The sequence below is a fragment of the Monodon monoceros genome, unplaced genomic scaffold (assembly GCF_005190385.1).
Source record: "Monodon monoceros isolate NGI ecotype Baffin Bay Population unplaced genomic scaffold, NGI_Narwhal_1 Super_Scaffold_18, whole genome shotgun sequence".
NCBI lineage: Eukaryota > Metazoa > Chordata > Mammalia > Artiodactyla > Monodontidae > Monodon > Monodon monoceros.
In genome coordinates, this window is record NW_021703774.1 from 145,602,186 (window position 1) to 145,623,163 (window position 20,978).

The following is a 20,978-nucleotide window of genomic DNA, read 5'->3' on the forward strand; positions in this document are numbered from 1 at the left end:
GGGGAGAGGCCAGTGCTTGGGGCAGAGGAGCGGGAGAGCAGGCAGAGCCCCGAGCTGTTCATCTTCTAACCGGTGGGCAGCTAACCCTTTTGTCACGTCCCGGACACTTCACCACGTGGCACTGCAGCAGTGGCCGGGGAAGCGGAAACAGGGCTTGTTACACTTGGGAAGGGAAAACCAACATGTTTCCAACTCTCACCAAACCAACCACTAGATGACGACGGGAATAAATCAGTCTCAGCCATGACCCCAGCTCCGGGAAGGGAGGCTGCGGCAAGGCTGCCTTTGCTCCTCCAGCCAGTTGGCCAGAGTCTGTGAGCACAGCCAGGATCTGCCCACCCTCCCTCCCTCTCGAAGCTGGGACCTTACTTACCCTCTGGCAGCCCTCAGCTCTTTGGTCTCCCCTGCAAGAGGACGAGGAGCTTAGGAAGAGCATCCCAGAGTCTTGGGGGTGGGGCACAAGCTCCAGCAGAGGCTTAGCTCTGGGGACAGAAGACCAAGGGAGCCAGCAGAGGCACCTTCCTACAGCTAAAACCCCTAAGCCACCAGCCGTCCAGCCTCCTTCCTCTGGAGAGTGGAGCCTCCCTTGGGTTAATGTTCACCAACGTGGCTGCGTCTAGGCCTCTGCACCCACTCTTCTCTCTGTTGTAAAGAATGCCTTGTCCTGGCCTCAGCCATCTACTCACCCACCAGAACTCAGCTCCCGTGGCCTATCACTGTGAATCTTCCCTGCGTAGCCCTCCCCAGTTTCCCAGGTTTGTACAGCACAGTGAAGGCAGCAAGAAGTGGTGTAGAACAGTGCTTCTCAACCCAGGGTGATTTTGCCCTGCTATGGGACATTAGGCGATGTCTGGAGACATTTTTGATTGTCCCACGGGGATGGGGGAGTAGGTGCTACTGGCACAGTAGGAAGAAGCCAGAGATGATGCTAGACATCCTACAATAACGGGCCAGGCCCTACAACAAAGGGTTATCTGGTCCAAAATGTCAACAATACTGAGGTTGAGAAACCCTGATGCAGACAGCAAGATCCTTTGCCCATGTCACCTAAGGCCTGCTGCCCTGGTCCCTGCCCCAGAACTCAGTCCCTATGGGTACCCTGGGCCCCAATACCCCAGGTAGGCTTGACATATATTAGCTGTCCCTAGGCCTCGGGATCTCACAGCGCCTTCCCCTCCCCCTCCAAGTCAGTCTTGCCTCCAGAGCTGGGCCGTACAGCACACCCCACCCCTACCCCTTCAACAGGCCATCAGCAAGTGGCCTCCCCAGAGGACAGAGGGCTCCAATTTCAGGCACCTTTTATGGTGAGGCTGGGCTCCCAGGAAGGTCAGACTCATCACCTGAGGACAGCTAGGTGAAAGGTATCTCCACACCCACCCTCCCCATCTGACCTTTCCAACCTGTGACACAGCCTTCCCGCCGCACCTTCTACATAGCCCCATAGCTCACCTCACCATGCCCGGGGTCCGGCCCCCAGCAGATACCCAATACATGCTCATTTCCCTTCCACGCCCAGACCAGACCCATCTCTTCCACAACCCTCTTCGCCAGCCATCATGCAGAACTGTCCAGTGGGCCCTACTGGGCCCTGAGCCAGAAGGCAGGGTGATGAACAAGACAGTCATGGGCTCTGTCTTCAAGGAGCTTACAGAGGATGGCCCAACCAGAACGCATCCTCCCCAATCCCACTCCTTCTCCAGGTCCCCATCTCCGTGACAAGCACCACCATGATCAACCACCCAAGCCAGCCAGGCTTCCTCAAATTCTCCCTTTTCCTCATCCCACGTATGTCACTGGTCAATACGTTTGAATCTGCCCTGGCTCCACCCCAACCACTGCCGTGTTAGGAAGACGTCATCAGCGCCCATGTCTCCGGTGGGCTTCCTGCCCCTGGTCACTCCCTTCCAGCCCATCCTGCAAACAAACAAAGGCCCCCTTTCAGCTTACAAAAATGCATATCTGATCAAGCCCCTCAGCTCTGTTTGCTTCTTTATCCCCCAGGAGACATGCAGATAATGTTTCATGAATGAACAAGCAAATGGGCAACAGGTAAATGAATGTGTGGATGTCGCTTCTCTGCTTAAGAACCCTCAGCGCCTTCATACCACCCTCAGGAGAGTCTATAGTCTTTAGCCTGACAACCAAGGCCCAGCACACTCTGACTCCAACCTAACTCCCCAACCTCATTCCCTGTAACTCCAACCCACACGTTCTGTGCTTCTAGCAGAGAGAAAGAAGTGGACCTCAAAGAGACGAAGAAGGATGGGCCCAGATCCTGTGAGTACCTTGCTCTTTCTACCACAACCTACAGTTGAACGGAACAGTCTTTTCTACAGAAACATGGTGAATGGGAAGCATAGAGATCCTGGTGTAAGTCCTAGAATGTTACCCGGAAGCCTATTTCACACCTACAGCAGCTCACGAGCTGTATATCATTCCCCACCCACCTCCGTCACCCACTCTGGCCAGAAACCCGGGAGCCATCCTCGACACCTTCCCTCCCTCATGCCCCACATTCAACCCTTCACCATGTCCTGTCTACTTGGCTTCCCTAAATAACACTCAAATCCCTTCTCTCCACCTCCATCACCGCCTTCCTGGTCCAGGCCTCCATCACCTCTCTGCCACACGCACACTGGATCATGTCACGCCACTAGTGACAACCCTTCCACAGCTCTCCACCGGCCTAAGTCAAAATCCAAGCTTCGGGCTTCCCTGGTGGTGCAGTGGTTAAGAATCCGCCTGCCACTGCACGGGACATGGGTTCGAGCGCTGGTCTGGGAAGATCCCACATGCCACGGAACAACTAAGCCTGTGTGCCACACAACTAAAGCCTGCGCGCTGCACAACTACTGAAGCTCGCACGCCTAGAGCCCGTGCTCCTCAACAGGAGAAGCCACTGCAATGAGAAGCCTGCGCACCGCAGCAAAGACGCGGCAACCAGAGAAAAGCTTGCGCACAGCAACGAAGACCCAATGCAGCCAAAAATAAATAAATAAAATAAAATAAATTAAAAAAAAAATCCAAGCTTCTTGGCCTGGCCCTCGGCACCCCTGCCCGGCCACAACCTGGGGGACACTCACCAGGACTCTGACTGCTCACGCCCGTCACTCTTGGACAACCAGCACTGAGGGCAGGGCACTGGGGCCTCCGCTCCTTCCTGGAAAGAGAGAAAAGGATAAGGAAACATTAAGAATTTCATTACAGCAGAGCAGGTATTGACACAGAAAGATGTTCAAAATTTGCTGTTTACGAAGGGGGAAGAAAAAGCAGGTTATGGAACTGTTCCTGCAGGATGAGCCCCATTTAGAAAAATGCCCATCTCTTCACTTCATTTACTCACTTCTTCCATACTCCTGAGCACCTACCACGTGCCAGGCTTTCTGCCAGGCACCCTGCATATAGCCGTGAACAACACAGACCAAGTCCCTGGCCTCAGCAGAAAAACTTGTGTCCAAACTCCTCAGCACCACCCTCCAGCATGGCAGTCGGCGCCACCCACCTCTGTAGCCCAACCTGGCCACGCTCCCTCTCACCAGCCAGCCAGCCAGCCGGCCTGCCCGAAAACTTCCTCTTCTGGTCCTCAAATGTGCCATCCTCTTGCAGTCTCTCAGCCTTGCCCGGGCCCTATGCCACTGCCTGGACCGCACTCCTCACCTCTTCTAGCTAGTGACCCCTCAGATCTCAGAGCCAACAGCATTTTCCAGGATGTCCTGGACTACACGCCTGGACCTTGCCTTGGAGTGGTGACCACGACATGATTGATATGATTTATTTATTTACACAACTGCCGAGTGGCCGCTGAGTCACAACCATAAGCTCAGTGCGTGCCGGCTCACCTCCGTGTCCCCAGCACCCAGCAGAGAGCCGGCACATAGTAGGTGCTCCATCAAGATATGCTGACTGAGCAGATGAACGCGCAAATGAGCTCGCAGAAAACAGCCCAGCCTGGGAGGACCGCGCCACCACCCGTGCAGCCTTCAAAGAAGCTTCAGAAGCAATATTTATTTTTGCCTCTCTGCTGCTCTATAATTTTTAAAATGAAGGTGTGCCACTGGACGCCTCCTCCGCTGGCACACACAGGGCGACAGAGCCCGGCACCTTCCTTCCAGGACAATTACTGAGCTCCCACCAGCGTGGGCCCCGTCCTGAGTGGGGGCAGGGGTCGGACACACCCACACCCTCTCACCTGGCACCTGGGAACCAGCCTCGCTTGAGACCGACCGCGTCTGCAACACAGGGGAGGTCCTCGTGCCTGAGCATGGCCAGGACAGGCTGGCCAACCCACGACCACCCGCGCTGACCCTGCAGCCCACACCCTCCCCGGCCTCCATCACCCCTCCCCCCACAGCTCACAACCCAGGCCTCAGGATGGCCGCAGGCTTCCGTCTCCCAGCCCCCCAGCTTCTCCGCAAAGTTCCCTGTGGCCTCCCCGCTCCCAGCACACAGGCTGCCGGGCGGGTCTGGCCAGACAAACCAGCTTTCGTGTCCCAAACTCAAAGGCCCGTTTGTCCCGCGCGACGCCTGCCGGGGCCTCACAGGGCCAGATGTGAGGCTGTCAGCTCTACCGTTGCTCAGGGACCCTGGGGCAGAGGGGCAGAGTCTGAGGTAGAGAAGGGGGAGGGTCCCCCAAGCCAGTTGCCCTCCTGCCACGCCTGAGGCCACACCAGGAGCACTGGGCTTGGCACCTGGACCCAAGCTGAGCAGAAGCCACACCTGGATAGAGGGATGTGCCCCAGATGGCCTGGAGGTGGGTCAGGGGACAGACATAACAGGCACAGAACCCTGCACCTGGAAAGACCCTACAGCACAAAGAGGATTCTAGAAGAGCCAGATCAGCACCTGGAACCACCAGTGTCCCAAATAACCCAGGAGGGCAATCAGAACCACCTGTCAGAGTCACCAGCAGCAGCTCCCAGAAGCACCCCAGACACAGCAACAATCAGGGCTGCCGGGTGTGCCCAGGAGACCAACTAGAAGGCTACTCAGGAACGGCCTGACCGGTACCGGACCCAAGTTAGGAATCACTGCTTGGCACCCACAAAGGCCTCATAAGGGGTGAGGTTGGCAGCCATGACCAAGATCAGGTAAGCAGGCCTTGGCACCAAGCCGGAGCTGGCCCCTGGCAGGGCTCTCCGTCATTTGCCAAGCCTGGAACCTGGCCTGACAGCGGGATGAGGAGTAAGCTGAAATCTAGAGGAGCACGGACGCCCCTCTAGAGCAGCCCCCAGGCAGCCCTGGTAGCTGCACCAGAACAGTCCCCAGAAACAGCTAAAACACTGCCGAGGAGCCCAAACCATTGTTCTCAGATCTGGAGGTTGCGGACACAGAGTCTGGGTGCATCCGGACCTCAGAGGCAGACACCCCACTAGAGGGCCCAGGGCCCAGGGTGGGTAGGGGGGACAGGGAACCCAACACACCAAAGCTGCTCCTTCTCAGAACCCCCTTCCACCCACTCCCAATGTGGGGTCTCTTCCCCAGGGCTTCATCCTCTAGTCTTCTCACACCAGCCCACCTGAAGGTCAAATACACCTGAGCAACACACACAATCCCAGCGATGACATGAGGGCTGAGGGCTGGGCACTTAGGTTAGGTTAGCCAGCTAACCAAGCTCAGAATTGCAGCTACTTTAGGTGAGCAGGTGCCCAAACCTTAACAATGTCTAGTTTTTAAAGCCGCTCCCACTGAGATTCTGATGGGGATGGGTTTGCACCTCGCCCTTTGAGGATTATTACAATAACAACTGCTAACACTGAGACGGCAGTGCTTATTAGATGCCAGGCCCTATTCTAAGAACCTTCTGCACATTAACTTCAATCCTCACAACAACCCTGTGAGACACGGAATTCTGTTATACCCACCTGACAAGTGGGAAAACTGATTTAGAGATGTTAAGCCACTTGCTCAAGGTCACGCTGCTATTAAGCGGAGTTGAACCCAGCGGTTTGAAACTAGAGTCTGCGCTCCTCACCACTGACGTTGTCTTCTCTTGAACACAGCTCTACACCCTCTCGTATAACTCTCCATCCTTCCTCTGGCGCAGACCTCTCTCCCCAACTCCAGATCCTCACATACAATCACCTCCTAAAAGTCCCCCACCCGACCCTCAAATGCTCCAAGCATCTCAAAAATAACATGTCCAACCCTGAGCTCATTCATTATCTGTGCCCCAAATCCACCTCTCATCCTCAAGTCCCCGGCTCAGTAAAGGCCTCACCCACTCACTCCCAGGAACCTGGACCCCTTCCTCTTCCTCACCCCCACATCCAATAAATCATCCTGCCCTAATAAATGTGCCTTCTAAATGGCTCCATGCTACCAAGCCACAATTCTCTCTCACCTGACTTACTTGTACCCTTCTCCTCACTGGGTATCCTGTCTCCATTTACTTCCCGTAGCCACAGAATCCTCTTCCAGAAGCATGAATCTGATCATAGCACATTCCACACCACACACACACACACACACACACACACACACACACACACACACACACCCTCAAGCTTTAATTCTTTGATATCTCCCTTTTGTGTTCTCACAGTAAAGTTACAGTAACTTAACAGGGCAATAGAGATCCTCTGTGATTTGCCGTATCTCTGAACATGCCACTAGTGATAAGATCTCTGAGTGTTTAGTCATACTGTTTTCTTTTCTGCCTAGAGTGCCCTTTCTTCAATTGGAAAACTCCTATTCATCCCTCAAAACGCAATTCAGATAACCCGTTTTCTTGGTCTTCTTTGAGACTCATCTCTCCTTGACCTCTAAACTCTCCCCTGCCTCGTGGTGAACTCCCCCAATCTTGTAACCTCAGCTCAGAATTGCGGCTGCTTTAGGTGAGCTGTTGCTGAGCTCAACCTCAGCAGCTCCTAAGGGGTGGGCTGCCTCTTCTACACAGTTGTTAGTTCCACAGGAAGCATGGCAGCCTGGCTGAAAGTGCCTAGACCAAAGTCTGGCACACACTCGGCAATCAATAAGAGGTTACTGAATTGCTCTGCCTTCCCATGATGCAATCTGTTCCCTCCGGGACCATAAGCTCCTCAAGGGCAGGGCCCTGGCTGCAAGCTTGGCCCAAGAACACGGCAGTGTCAGTCACATGGGAAGCGACCGCCACTGCTGCTGATACACTGCCACACAGTCCCCTTAGATTCTCACGACAGCCTTGGGAACTGGCCAGGGTTGGATTACCTCTCCCATTTTACAGGGGGTGAAACTGAGACTCAGGGAGGAAGGGATCTCCTCAAGCTCTCAAACTGGAAAATGAAGGGGCTGTAGTATGTGTCACAGCCTCTGTAGGAAGAGGTCTGGGTCCCATCTCCCTCTGACTAAGGGCCCTCAGTACTGGACTCCTACAGTTAGGACTGATGGGAGAAAGAGTGGAGGGAGCGCAGACAGCCAAGGCCAGCATTTTGCTACACATCAGTAACAATTCCCAAGAAAAGTAGCGAGTCTACTCTTACAGCAACCGCCCCACCCCCCCACCCCAACCGGTTCACCAGCACCCAAATCCAGCCTCCTCTCCTAGAAGCCCTGGACACCACACCCACCCTCACTACACGCACAAGGTTGACAAGAGAGGAGGCCAGGAGCTGCAGGCGGAAGGAGGGAGGAAGGAATTGTATGAAAACAACTTCCTTGTTAAAGGAAATAAAAGAGGGAAGAGGAAGAGCAAGTAGAAAAGAAAACAGAACTACAGAGACATTTCAAATGTCTCTGAGCAAGCAAAAATGTGCGAGAAAGTGTGTGCACACGATTCCCTGGTGGCACAGTGGTTAAGAATCCGCCTGCCAATGCAGGGGACATGAGTTTGAGCCCTGGTCCGGGACGATCCCACATGCCGTGGAGCAACTAAGCCCGTGTGCCACAACTACTGAGCCCGTGCGCCACAGCTACTGAAGCCCGCACGCCTAGAACCCGTGCTCCACAACAAGAGAAGCCACCACAAGGAGAAGCCCACGCACCGCAACGAAGAGTAGCCCCCACTCGCCACAACTAGAGAAAGCCCGCGCACAGCAACGAAGACCCAACGCAGCCAAAAATAAATAAATAAACGTATTAAAAAAAAAAAGAAAAGAATGCATGAGACTGCAAGTGTGCACGCACCCTCCCTGGACTGTGCATAGGGGTGCAGTGAGAGCACAAGCAAGCACACAGACCGGTAAATGGGTGTGCAAGCACAGCAGATTTCTGAGCTCTGGCTGCCATGCAGGCCCAAGCGTGCAAGTGTGAGGGCACTCAGGAGACAAGTGGATGTGGAGTGGGGGTGAGGGGTGGGAGGGTGAGCTGAGTGTGGAAATGAGAGGGCTGTGAGTATGTGGCCTGGGCCTGGGGCTGCGGATGTGCAGGGCTGCGCCTGGGGAGGTACACCTGCTCCTTCTTGAAGCCCTGGGCTCATTCATATAATCAGTGAAAAACGGGGATTTTCCTGCCTCCTGAAGCAGGTGCTGATAAGGAGCCAAGCATAGAATTTCTCGAGATTTTCTGACAGAACCCTGCTCTGGATCCCAATGGATCCCTCATGCCTCTCAAAGGATCCCTTAGCAGATCTCCTTCCTTCTCAGGGGATCCCTCACCATTGAGGATCCCCCTGGAAGCATCAGCCGTTGATCCTTCTCCAGGCCTCACACCCCAACGCACTTCTCGGGATTCTCTGGCCAGATCCCGCACCAGGTCACTCTGGATCCCTGCCCCCATCTGCTCAGGAGCCGAAGTGGAGCCTTCATCACCAGCACGCAGCAGTCCATCCTCCCAGGCCTGCCCCGCTGCCCCCAGGGGAATCCAGAGGACCACCTCCTCCCTCCCCTCCTGCCAGCAGCCTCCCTTCCTTTTCACAGCTCAGACAGGTACCAGGCTCCCACCCACCAACCTGCTCCAACTCGGGGCCCTGCACTGGGGGTGGGGGGGTGTTGAAAACGGAAGAAAAACTAGCCCCTCCCCCACCCTGGGGTGGAAGAACCAGAGGGGCAGCATTCCAGAGAAACGGTGAGGAGGCCAGCCAGCAGAGGGGCGGCAGAGACTCCAGTCAGTGGGAGACAGAGACACCAAGAGACCAGCGAGAGACACGACAGAGACCCGGGAAGGGAGACCCAGGGATGGGGGAGGGAGCACAGAGAGACCTGGGAAGAGAGAAAAGACACCCGGGGAGAGCACAGAGAGACCCGGGGAGAGAACACAGAGACCTGGCAAAGAGCACAGAGAGCCGGGAGAAAGAACACAGAGACCCAGGGAGAGAGAACAGGGAGACCCCGAGAGAGTCGCAGCCAGCTGAGAGACTCCGGGATTACTGGGGCGGGGGAGGGGGGGTGGGGATAAGGCTGGGAGGCCGTGACACAGGGAGACAGAGATACAGAGACGTGGAAGGGCACAGAGAGACACCGACACACGGAGGGAAACGGAGAAAGAAGCTGAGACAGGATCGTGGGCCAGCGATGAGGACCGCGGCACACACCAGCACGGGACGGGACGCGGGGCGGAGACTGAGTGAACTTTCCGGAGCGGGTCCGAGTGGACACGTCCTCACGGGACAGATCGCTCCAGGGCCTTCGGGTCGTGGCACCCGGGTGGGGGCGGGGACAGCCCAGCCCGGCCCCTCCCTCCCCAGCCCGCGCCGGCGACCCCGCGGGGTGGGGGATTCGAAACTCACGCCCCGCGCACCCCGGGACCGCACGTGCGCCCGAGCAGCGAGCGAGACGGGGGCGCGGCGGCTGCGGATCCCCCGCCGGCTGGGAGGGGGCGCCTGTGAGGCGGGGGCGCGGCCTGGACCCGCCCGGAGCTGGGGTGGCTGAGGGAGGTCGAGGGCCGCCCCCGGAGCGCGTCCGCGCTGGTAGTAGGGGGAGACGAGGCGGGACCCAGGAAGGGAAGCACGGATGCAAAAGGGAAACTTTGCGCTGGGTGGGGGGGCGCGGGCTGCGGCTCAGGTGCGGCGGGAGGGAGGGGGAAAGGGGTAGGAAGGGAAAGGCGGCGAGGGGCGGCGGGGAGCTAGCCAGCCGGCGGCGGGGTGGGGGGGCGCGTCTGCCGCGGGGTAACGCGGGGAGGAGCCGCCGGGCTTGGGGGGGGCTTAGCCGAGGCTGCGGGCGCGGCAGGTGGGGGCGCGGCCCGGCCTAATCGGCACCCCCAGCCCCCCGGGACCGCCCCCAGCTCCGCTCGGCGGACGCGGAGAGAGGGCGGGGGAGTGGGAAAGGACGGATGCGGAGGGGACTGGAAGGGGGCCCGGGGGTCACTCACCGCCTATCCAGGGGCCGTCGGTCCGCATGTCCCCCGCAAGCCGCTGGGGCCGCTGCTCCCGCTCCTCTTCTGCCGCCGCCGCCGCCACCGAATCCCACTCCCGCCACAGCCACCCGAGCTGGAGCCGGAGCCGCCGCCTCTGCCGCCGCCGCCACCGCTCCCGTCGCTCCCGCGCCAGCTCCAGCCGCGCGCCCGCGCCCGCGCCCCTGCCCCTGCCGTGCGCGTCCCCGGCGCCGCCCCTCCCCTCGTGCACTCTCGCTCGTAGAGCTGCTGAGACGCGTAGGCCCGACGAGGCCTCAACCCAACTCCGAGCCTAAACCGACGCGGGCTCCAGTACCGAGCCGGAACCCCAAAATGAGCATGGACAGACCCAAACTCCCATACGAAGCCCGGATCCAGTTAGAGGCTCCCAATCCAAATATGAACCTGATACTACTCTAGGACCCCATTCCCTCGATGTGAACCTGATACTGAGACCAGACCCACCCCCAAACTCAATAGTAAGTCCAAACCCCTAAATGTGCCCCGAAATTGGCTCAAGTAATAATTTCAATCCGAACCCCTATATTGACCTCAAATACCAATTCTGACTCTAAACCCCTTTATCACCTCTACTTGATAGTGACCCCATCACCAACCCTGGTCCTTAAATGGACCCCAGTACCAACGCTGAGCCCTGATCCCTGTATGAACCCTAAAGTCCAATGGCTCCCTTCTTATGGACCCCAGCACGCTTTTTTGAACCCCAAGCCTTACATAAACCTCTAATACTGCAGTCCTAATCCCAGGTCAACACCAACACCCTTTCTGAACTGGGATTGAGTCACCAGACAAGGACCCTAATACAAATACCTCAAACCTCATCCATATGGGGGCCCATTTAAGACCCTACATTGACTCACCTCTAATGGTAATCTTGGAACCCAAGATTTATGAGACTGGCTTTGCAGAAACTCCACACAAATCCACTCAATCCCCATACTCACTCTCTACTTCTCTGACCCGATGTCAACCCCAGAGCCTGGCCAACACCTCAATATCTACACCAATTCCAACTGTGAACCTGAGTCACGTTGTGAGTTGGCCCCTGAGTTCAGGACTTGATAATGTCCCCCAAGCCTGATATAAACCTCAGTATTGAGTTTCTGACTCCTCATATCAAACTCAGATGCTGACCCTATAAATTTCCGGGCTAAACCAATAACTTACCTGAAGATTTATTCCAAGTCCTAACTAGGAACTTGGTGAGCTCCAAACCAAGAGCCACACCTTGGCACCAAAGCCTCTGGCCCCAGACGTATCGTCCAGTCTGTGCCACACCAGCTGTCTCCTGCCTGCCCCCCTCATGAAAGACGGGGTGCCTACCCCTACTGCTCTAGGTAAGATGAGGACCCCTATGGGATCTCTGATCTATGGAGTCTCTGTGATACCACTGTGAGTCTGGAGGTTAGGTGAGAAAGTTTGGGAATTGTTGAGGCATCTGGACTTGGGGATCATAGTGTAATGTGCAGGGTAGGGGTAGAGATGGGGGTCTAGGGATCTGGGCTGAGGGGTCAAGTTCTGGTTATCACCTAATTCACTGCCTGCATTTGCCCTGGACTTGGATTTAGAAACGGTGCGTGTGCGCCCCCTGGTGCGTGAGAAGGGGATGGGACTGGCTCCAGTGATTCTGGGCAAACAATTAGATCCGGATTCCGGATGACAAACGGATCAAAAATGAACATTCCTAGTCCGTGGTTTTTTTATCCATTGGTAATTTTGGTGTACTGTGCAGGAGGCATTGCAATTTTTGTGCATCTTTAGACGTTTTGGCCTGTTTTTCAGTATTGGAGTGGGTTTAGGCTTTCGGGGGGTGGGATTCTTCTAAATTTAAAAAAGTATGCTTTTTGGCCAGTGATACCTGCTCATTGCTGACTCGTGAAAACAGTTCCTCTTGGCTTCAATGGCCTACACTCTCCTCCCTGGCTACCGTTTCTCAATCTCTTTAACCATCTCCTGCTCCTCCCGAGGTCTATCCTAGGCCGTCCCTTCTTCCCCTCTGCCTCCTGTCCCTTGCACCATCTCTACCACCACCAACCAAATGCTGATGACTTCCAAATCTCTGTCTCCAGTGTGGGCCTTTCTTCTGAGCTCAGGACCCATATATCCAAGAGTCTTCTCTAGATCACTCCCCGGATGTTCGTCAGGTAAACTGAATTCACCCTCTCTCCTGCCCCAGATCTGCTGGCCTCCAGCAGTCCCATCTCAGGCAGCAACACCTCATTCACTCAGTCACTGGGCCAGAAACAGGGCATCTTCCCTCCTGCACCCTCATCTAATGCAGCCTGCAAATCTTGAAATGTAAAAAGGGACTAGAGATCGTCCCAGAGGGAGATGGGCAGGAGTCGGGGATGGAGCGAGAAAGAGGGGGGGAGGGGAAGAGATGGGAGAGAGACAGAGGCAGAGAGCTTCTGACTTTTGGGTTTTGGTTCACACAAAATCAAGTTGGTCATAAAGTCTCTCACACATAAGTCATAAAAAACGCCCCTTAAGACTTACTCTGTGTTGAGTAGTGTCAGTACCCTGGAACCAATGGTACCTATTTAGAACCATCACTTCCTCCAGGGAGCCACCTCTAACCCCTGGCTGACTTGAGGGCTTGCCTGCCCAAACTCTAAACACTGGGTGTCACCACCATCAGTATCTGTGTCTGTCCCCCCAGGCCCCACACCTTATAGGTTGTGGGTTCCTTGAGGGCAGGGCAGGAGGGATGAGCCTGCCTTGTCCACTGCCATATCCCAGGGCCAGTACTGGGCCCTGATACACAAAAGGTGCTCAGTACATATTTGTTAAAGGAATAAAAAGATAGCTTTTCCTCTTCTGTGCTCAGGGACCATCAGACATAAGTGACCAGGTGGGGAAAGCTCCCTGACCAAGCCTCAGAGCTCCTCCACACCTGGGGCTTCTGTTGGCCTGGCATGCCCTGAGAGGGGCTTGTGGTGTTTGCTGACCTGTGTGCCTGCAGCCTGGGCCTCAGTGGGTCTGCAGCTCTGGCAGCCTAGTTCCCTCTGTCCAGCACTGCCTAATCTGTGACCTAAATACTTGGAAGGCCCGTGGGCCAGGGGCCTTACACTCCTATAGCTGAAGTCAGCAGACCCACTCACTGCTGGGCCAACCAGCCTCCTGCTTCAACCCTCACAGGGACAGAGGGTTCTCAGAATCTCAAGCCATTGGTCTCTAACCCCCTGCTCACCCACCTTTCAGTACCACGTGTGGTCATGTGTTTGCTGAGGTGGGGCGTGCGATTGGCTGCAAGCAGCCTGCCCAGATCTCAGCATGCCCAGCACCTGGAACTGGACACAAGGCCGAAGTAAAGGGACCAGAGGCCCAGGCCCTGGGGCCACACAGACAAGAGCCTCAGGTGGCTGGGCCTGTGAATGCCTGAGAGCCGTGGAAAGAGAGGAGCCACGGCTCTGTCCAGACGGCCAAACTCTGAGCTCGGGGTCCATGTGGACTCAACCCGCTGCTCTGCTCCTGGGCCTAGCGGGGAGGGGCGGCCTTGTGCTCATCTGTGAAGGCCGAGTGCTACCACATGGTAGATCTGTGTCTGTCGGGCTCCAGCCCCAGGGGGCAGGGTGAGGGGAGAGCCAGATGTCAGCTCCTACTCACTGTTTACCCTGTGTCCAGGTCCCAGGCCCACTGGACACTGCTCAAACTCATGACGTAAATACAACCCTTAGTCATCTCTTAGTTGGTCTAAATCAAATTAAATTCAGCTTGAGTCCCTGCCCAGCAGATCTGTGAGAATTCTATGTCACTCACAGCTCTCCTTCACCTCCCCTCCAATGGTCCCAGAATGCCAGGGGCTTGCACAGCCCCAAATATGCTCAGTCTGTGCTCCTCTTTGCAGAGAAAGGCTGAGGTCTATTTCAGGCCGGCGCTGCCATTGCAGACATTAGTCGTCCCTGCTGTGGGCCTCCCACTATTTGTCCCCCACCTTCAGGGCCACTCCCCCATCCCTGGCTCTTTATGGGGGTCTCTCCCGTAGACCCTCAAAGTTGCAGCCCTTAGACCTTGGTATTTGCAGTCACACACAGCCATTTTCCTGGGGGGAGAGGGGTGCATGCCAGGGTGGGACAGGGAATGCCCGTCCTCCTGCCCGTCTCTTCCATGATGGAGAATCAACTCCCTAAGACGCGGTGATGTTCTCCCTCTCAGCCCGTCAGAAAGAACTCAGATGCCAGCACCGCAAAACAGTCTGTGTACCATCTCAGGTGTGGAGTGGGAGGAAAAAGGCCCAGACCCTAGAATGCTAATGCCTTTCACTCCTTCCTGGTGAGTCACTATGTGGGGGGCGGGGGGTGTGAATGAGATAGGAGTTAATGTCTCAATAGAGCACTCTGCCGATGACTTCCCCTCAAGCTTCTCTGAGAAAACAGAGGCTTACGGGGAGGACATCTCCATCCCCCACTACCAAATCCACAAATCCACCCCATCTACTCCTTCCTCTCTCTCTCCCTCCTGAGATGCGCCCTGCCACGGCAGGGGCTGACCCCACCTGCCTCCTCTTTACTGTACCATTCCTATCGACTTGCAGTCATTCTCAAGTCTCTCCCACCCTAGAAAGTCCCCTCCCTGGACCCCACCGGCCTGTCCAGAGTGGGAGAGATGGAGCATTCCTCTGTTCTCCTTCACAGCAAACCCAAGAGCTGTTGACACAGGGAGCCTCCCCCGTCCCATCTCCTGTACACACGCAGTCCGCTATGACACAGCTTTCGGGACCAACACCCCTCTGAAATTGCTCTTGACATGATGACTATTCACCTCCCTTTTGCCCAATCCAACGACCTTGTCCGTTTGCAGCTTAGTGGACCTCTCAGTGGCCTTTGCTACTTCAGTCCCTTCAGTGTCAGCACACACAGACCAGCTCCTGACCTCCTTGTCGAATCCCCATCTGTAGGCCACTGGGTCACCTGTTCACACCATCACCTGCTGGGCCTCGTCCCGTCCCTCACTGCACCACCTGCTCAGGTGACCTCAAGATGAGATAACTGTTGGGTCTCCTCAGACCTCTCCACCGTGGACCTCTCTGTGTTCTCCTAATGCATCTGCTCTCTCCTTCCATTGCTTTTCTTCTTGTCCCACCTGGATTTCAAGGCTTAACATTTTGATAACACTCTCGTCAATACCCCGAGCCCCTCTGCCTCTCTGCCTTTTGATCGTATCTGTCTGGCAAGCCCCCAGCGCCGGATGAGCCCTCCTGTTTGCATTCTTGTGCTGTGCTCAAACAGCGAAGGAACTCCACAGGTCAGAGTGATGTTCCCATAAATCATAGCTGCTGACTGCATATGGGTCCTCGACATATTTCTCCCGTCAGCTTGGAACCACCTTCTCTGCAGTGGCTGTTTTCAACCTTCGCCGTTTTCTCTTTAAGCCTCCAACCAGCCCATTTCCTCCTTGCTGGCAGATGTGACCTCGACTGCTCCTTTACAGGATTAAAGCCACAGACAGAAACCCGCGCACCCCCGCCCCCACCACCCAGTTTCCTACTAACTCAGTCACACATCTCCCTACACCTGCCCCCTCTCCTGCTGCCTCAGAGGAAGCACCCCTCCTCCTATCTCAGGCCAGGGCTGCTGCCCATCCTTGACTCCCTAGCCCCTGCGGCTTCTCTATCCATTATCCTCTCCCTCTCTGAGCTCTCCTTCCCACCAACCTGCCCCTGCAACCTTAACCCTGACTCCCTCCCCCACTGTTAGCCGTTGGGCATTCCTGTCCACTCCAACATTCAGTCTTATATTGCTTTCATCTTCCACAACTTCCCCAAAACATAATATTTGAGCTAGGACCTCCATGTCTCAAAACTGGATGGGCATCTTTCCCAGTATTCATCTTATTAGACCTCCTGATTATTCAACTCCTAAAACATTAGCTTCTTTGACTCCCTTGACACCATACCCTCCTGGTTTGTCTCTTAACTCCTTGGTCTCCTTCTCAGTCTTCTTTGCAGGGTCACGCTCCTCCCTTAAATGCTGGTGTTCCTCAAGCCCATTCCTAGGCCTTTCCCCCTCTCACTGTGGACCCTCCCTGGTGATCTCATCCATGCTATAGCTTCAGTTACCGTTCATCTGCTGCTGATTCACACCTTTATGTCTCCAGCCTGGAGAACTTCCTGTCTAAGCTCCAGACCGGCGGGAGCCTAGCCAATGGCTTCATCATCTCCACCTCCATTTCTCAGAGGACCTCAACCGCAACACGTCTGAGACCTAACTCGTGGTCCTCATTCTCTCACCTTCCCAGCGTTCTCTTTCTCAGTGGATGGTACCATTGTCCATCTAACAGGCAAGCCAGAATCTTAGGAACCATCACCAAATCCTGTTAATTTTACCTCCAAAGCATCTCTCTAATCTCCTGTCACCTCTTATCTGGATTCCTACATCGGCTCCTAATTGATCCTACTGTGTCTGCCCTGTCCTTATCCAGTCTTATCATCACTCCCGTTTCAAAACCTTCTAATGACTTCCCATTGCTCCTGGGATAAAGAGCCAACCCATTAACAAGTACTAAACGCCCTCCCCTTGCCCCCAGCACCAGTCCAGCATCACGCTCCCCGCTCCCCACTGCTCAGTGCCCTCCAGCTGCACTGGCTTCCTTTCAATTCCTCAAACACATATATGTGCCCCCACCCATCCTAACCACCAGGCCTTTGCACATTCTTTCTAGAAGACTTTTCTACTCCATCACTTCACTTTTTAATTCATTCTTCACTTTTCGCTCAAGCATCATTTCCTTGGGGCAACCTTCCCTGATGTAGGTCAGGGTTGTTTGTTACACATTCTTACTGTGTCCTGTTTCTTCCATATATAATTATATTACATACATATCTCTCTGAGCCCCTCACCCTGTGTGGGAGGTGGGTGGAGTCCATGGGGGTTCCAGGCCATGTGGGCATTGGGATTCATAAGCGTCGTGGGGGACTTCCCTGGTGGTCCAGTGGCTAAGGCTCTGTGCTCCCAAGGCAGGGGGCCCGGGTTTGATCCCTGGTCAGGGAACTAGATCCGACATGCCATAACTAAGAGTTCGCATGCCACAACTAAAGATCCCGCATGCCGCAAGGAAGATCCCGCACGTGGCAACTAAGGTCCCACGTGCCGCAACTAAGACCCGGTGCAGCCAAATAAATAAATAAATATTAAAAAAGTAAGTGTAGTGGGGGCTTCTGACCAGAGGCTTGGAGCTGCACAGGTGTATATCATGGACACCTCCATGTTTCCAGGGGCTCCCCACAAGCTGCCAATGACACTGGATGTCCCAGGCTGAACTGGCCCCAGTCAGGACAGACCAGTTGCGGGGCAGGCCGGCATTTGGAGACATACAGACCTGGTCTGAATTATACCTGTGGCACTTACTAGCTATCTGGTCTTGGGCAAATTACTTCTCTGCCTAAGCCTCACTTTCCTCTTCTGTAAAAAGGGGATACTGCTTACTTTGCAGCATTGTAAAACTGACATAAAATTGTGTTTGTAAAGAGCTTCATCTGCGCGTCACATCACAGGTTCTTGAAAATAGAAGGTATTTGATGATTATTAGAATTAGCATAATCAAGCCTCTAAAAGCATCGGTTTGGAGGACCATTTAAAAGCTAATCCCACTGGGTCCCATATCCTGGTAATCCTCAGCTACTGTCTGAATGAGAGCCAGCTTCATCATTCATCAACCTCCTTCTGCACTTCGTCCCCCCCTCATCCAACTTTTCACCTCCCCAGCCTTCCCCTGTAGCCCTCTGTATACCCTCAGCCTCTTCAGAAGTCCTTCCTCCAATTCCTGCCTCACTGAGGATCCAGCAACTATCTCCAGGGAAGCTGCCATTCTCCACAAGTGCAGAGTAAAGAGGCGGGGGCAGAGCCTTCCCCCTCACAAAAGCCACTCCCAGATCATATTCCTTCAGCCTCTCAGAAAAATTCCTGCTCATTTAAGGTTCACGCCATCTGGCTCTTGAAATTCATTGATTCAACCAAGATTTATTGAGTGCTTTTTCCTCTTTCTCTACTCTACCTCCTTTCTGAAAGGGCTTGGGTGACATTAAAAACATGTAATATAAGATGCTTGGTACATAGTAGGACTCTCTTATACTTGTGAATAAGTGAATACATTTAAAAATGTTACATAGGGCTTCCCTGGTGGCGCAGTGGTTGAGAGTCCGCCTGCCGATGCAGGGGACGCGGGTTCGTGCCCCTGTCCGGGAAGATCCCACATGCCGCAGAGCGGCTGAGCCTGCACGTCTGGAGCCTGTGCTCCGCAACAGGAGAGGCCACGACAGTGAGAGGCCCGCATACTGCAAAAAAAAAAAAAAAAGTTACATAGAAGTTCCCCTCTCCCCAATCCCCCCTTCAGAGGTTTCATCTAACATAAACAGACAAGTAGAAGGTTCAGTCTTAGACCTCCCTTGAGTTGTTCCATTAGAAGCTGGTGCACCATTTTAAATGTTCTTCTAGGCTCTGCAGGGGATCACATCTCATAATGCTAGTCACCACCTGGAGCCTGGGATGTAGATAACTCAAGAACACTTTGCTTCCTCCCCTTGAACCCCAACAAAGAGGTGGGAGGTGGAGCAAGCCCCCTGCCCCTTCACCACGGCACCGTTACATGAGGCTGAGTTGCCATATGTGACCTGCTCTAATGCAGGGAAGGGCAGCTTAAAAGAATTACAATTACAGCTGGGTAATAACTAGGAGTTTCCCTGAGACCAGAGAGAAAAGTATCTCAGGAATCAAATGCTGGACTTCCCTGGCCATCCACTGGTTAAGAAAACTCCGTGCTTCCACTGCAGTGGGTGGGGGTTCTATCCCTGGTCCAGGAACTAAGATCCCGCATGCCGCATGGCACGGCCCAAAAAAAAAAAAAAGGAAAAAGAAAAAAAAATCAAATGCTAACTTCACTCTCCTGCCCTCCTTTATACAGGTTTTCTCTAAACTGCATCCTTCATCAGCTCTCCCTTGCAACTGAGAAAATCCCTTCCTTCCCCACCAGGATGGGGGTGTAACTCCCTGGATCTCTTCCCTTCCCCCATTCAGTTCCCCAAGATAACTCCTGAGTCATATCTGCAGACTTCATCAAGTTGATCAGTAATGCTCAAATTGATACCTCCTCCCAAAGATTATTCTTGTGGGGAAGGGCTTTGGCATTCTAATTCCCATTCTTTAAGGTGGGTTTCTTTTCTTCAAGGGCCCTGGTCCAGGAAGATCCCACATGCCACAAAGCAACTCAGCCCATGCACCACAACTACTGAGCCTGCGCTCTAGAGCCCACGTGCCACAGCTACTGAAGCCCGTGCGCCTAGAGCCTGTGCTCCGCAACAAGAGAAGCCACTGCAATGATAAGTCCGTGCACCACAACGAAGAGTAGCCCCCACTCGCCACAACTAGGGAGGAGCCCGCGCACAGCAATGAAGACCCAACACAGCCCAAAAAATAAATAAATAAATAAAATGAAAATATTCTTTTCAATATTCATTATCCGTACTGGTTTCCTTAAATACTGAAGTTGCTAAACAAATACATTCATACCCATAGCTCAAAGATTTTACTTCTTAGGTCTAGTACATTCTAAAACCATATTGAGAAAGGAAATAATTCCTAAACGGCCTCATAATTAGCATCGTGTCTTCCCTTTTCCCTGGGAATCAGTAAATCCGATTATTGTGGCAAGGCTAGAATGTCTGTGCCTTTCTTGATCCCCATTGGGATTTGTTTGAATAAGAATATGGTCATAGTCCCTTTAATGATTTCTCAGTGATTTTCACAAGCGAGAATTTGATGGCTTGATTTTAGGACGCCTCAATTATATTCTTGCCAAGAGCTAATATCAATCTGGGGAAAGAGAAGGGGGTTGGCCTATTCTCCCAGGTAAATAAAATTGAAGTATATGAAAAGGCTGGAAAAAAAGAAAAAACCCAAAACAAGGACAGTAATCAAGACAGTGTGATATTGGCATAAGGATAGACCTACAAATCAATGGAACAGACTTGAGAGCCCAGAAATTAACCCTTACATTTATGGTCAATTGATTTTGACAAAGGTGCCAAGACAATTCAATGGGGGAAAGGATTGTCTTTTCAACAAATGGTTCTAGGACAATTGGATACCCACATGCAAAAATATGAATTTAGACTCTTGTCTGATGCCATATGCAAAAACTAACTCAAAATGGGTCATAGACCTAAATGTAAGAGCTAAAACTATAAAACTGTTAGAAGAAAACATAGGAGTAAATCTTCAGGATTTTGGGTTAGGAAGAGTTTTTAGATATGACACTAAAACACAAGCAATATAAGAAAAAATAATAAATTGGGCTTCACAAAAATTAAAAACTTTTCAATTCAGAAAACACCATTAAGAAAGTGAAAACATGGGCTTCCCTGGTGGCGTAGTGGTTAAGAATCTGCCTGTCAATGCAGGGGACACGGGTTCGAGCCCTGGTCCTGGAAGATCCCACATGCCGCGGAGCAACTAAGCCCGTGAGCCACAACTACTGAAGCCCGCACGCCTAGAATCCATGCTCCACAATGAGAAGCCTCTGCACAGCAAAGAAGAGTAGCCCCCGCTCTCTGCGACTAGAGAAAGCCCATGCGCAGCAATGAAGAACCAACGTAGCTAAAAATAAAAAAGATTAAAAAAAAAAAGTGAAAACAAGTCACAGACTAGGAGAAAATATTTGTAAATCTCATGCCCGATAAGAGAAATTGTATCTAGAAAATGTAAAGAACTCTTAAAACTCAA

At 53.6% G+C, this 20,978-nt stretch overlaps 1 protein-coding gene across 5 annotated transcripts in view; it reads right to left on the bottom strand.

The window, feature by feature from the left end:
* PTPRF (protein tyrosine phosphatase receptor type F) overlaps positions 1–20,978 on the bottom strand; it is a 116,422-nt gene that overhangs the window by 75,955 nt on the left and 19,489 nt on the right. For 4 of the 5 annotated variants that reach the window (XM_029228139.1, XM_029228141.1, XM_029228140.1 and 1 more), the window contains exons 1-2: positions 10,222–10,394; positions 3,084–3,160 (exon numbers count right to left, since the gene is read on the bottom strand). The gene's annotated coding sequence lies outside the window, so the exon portion shown is untranslated. Of the gene's footprint in view, positions 1–3,083; positions 3,161–10,221; positions 10,395–20,978 lie in introns of those variants that run through there. The other variant, XM_029228138.1, reaches the window with a different exon arrangement.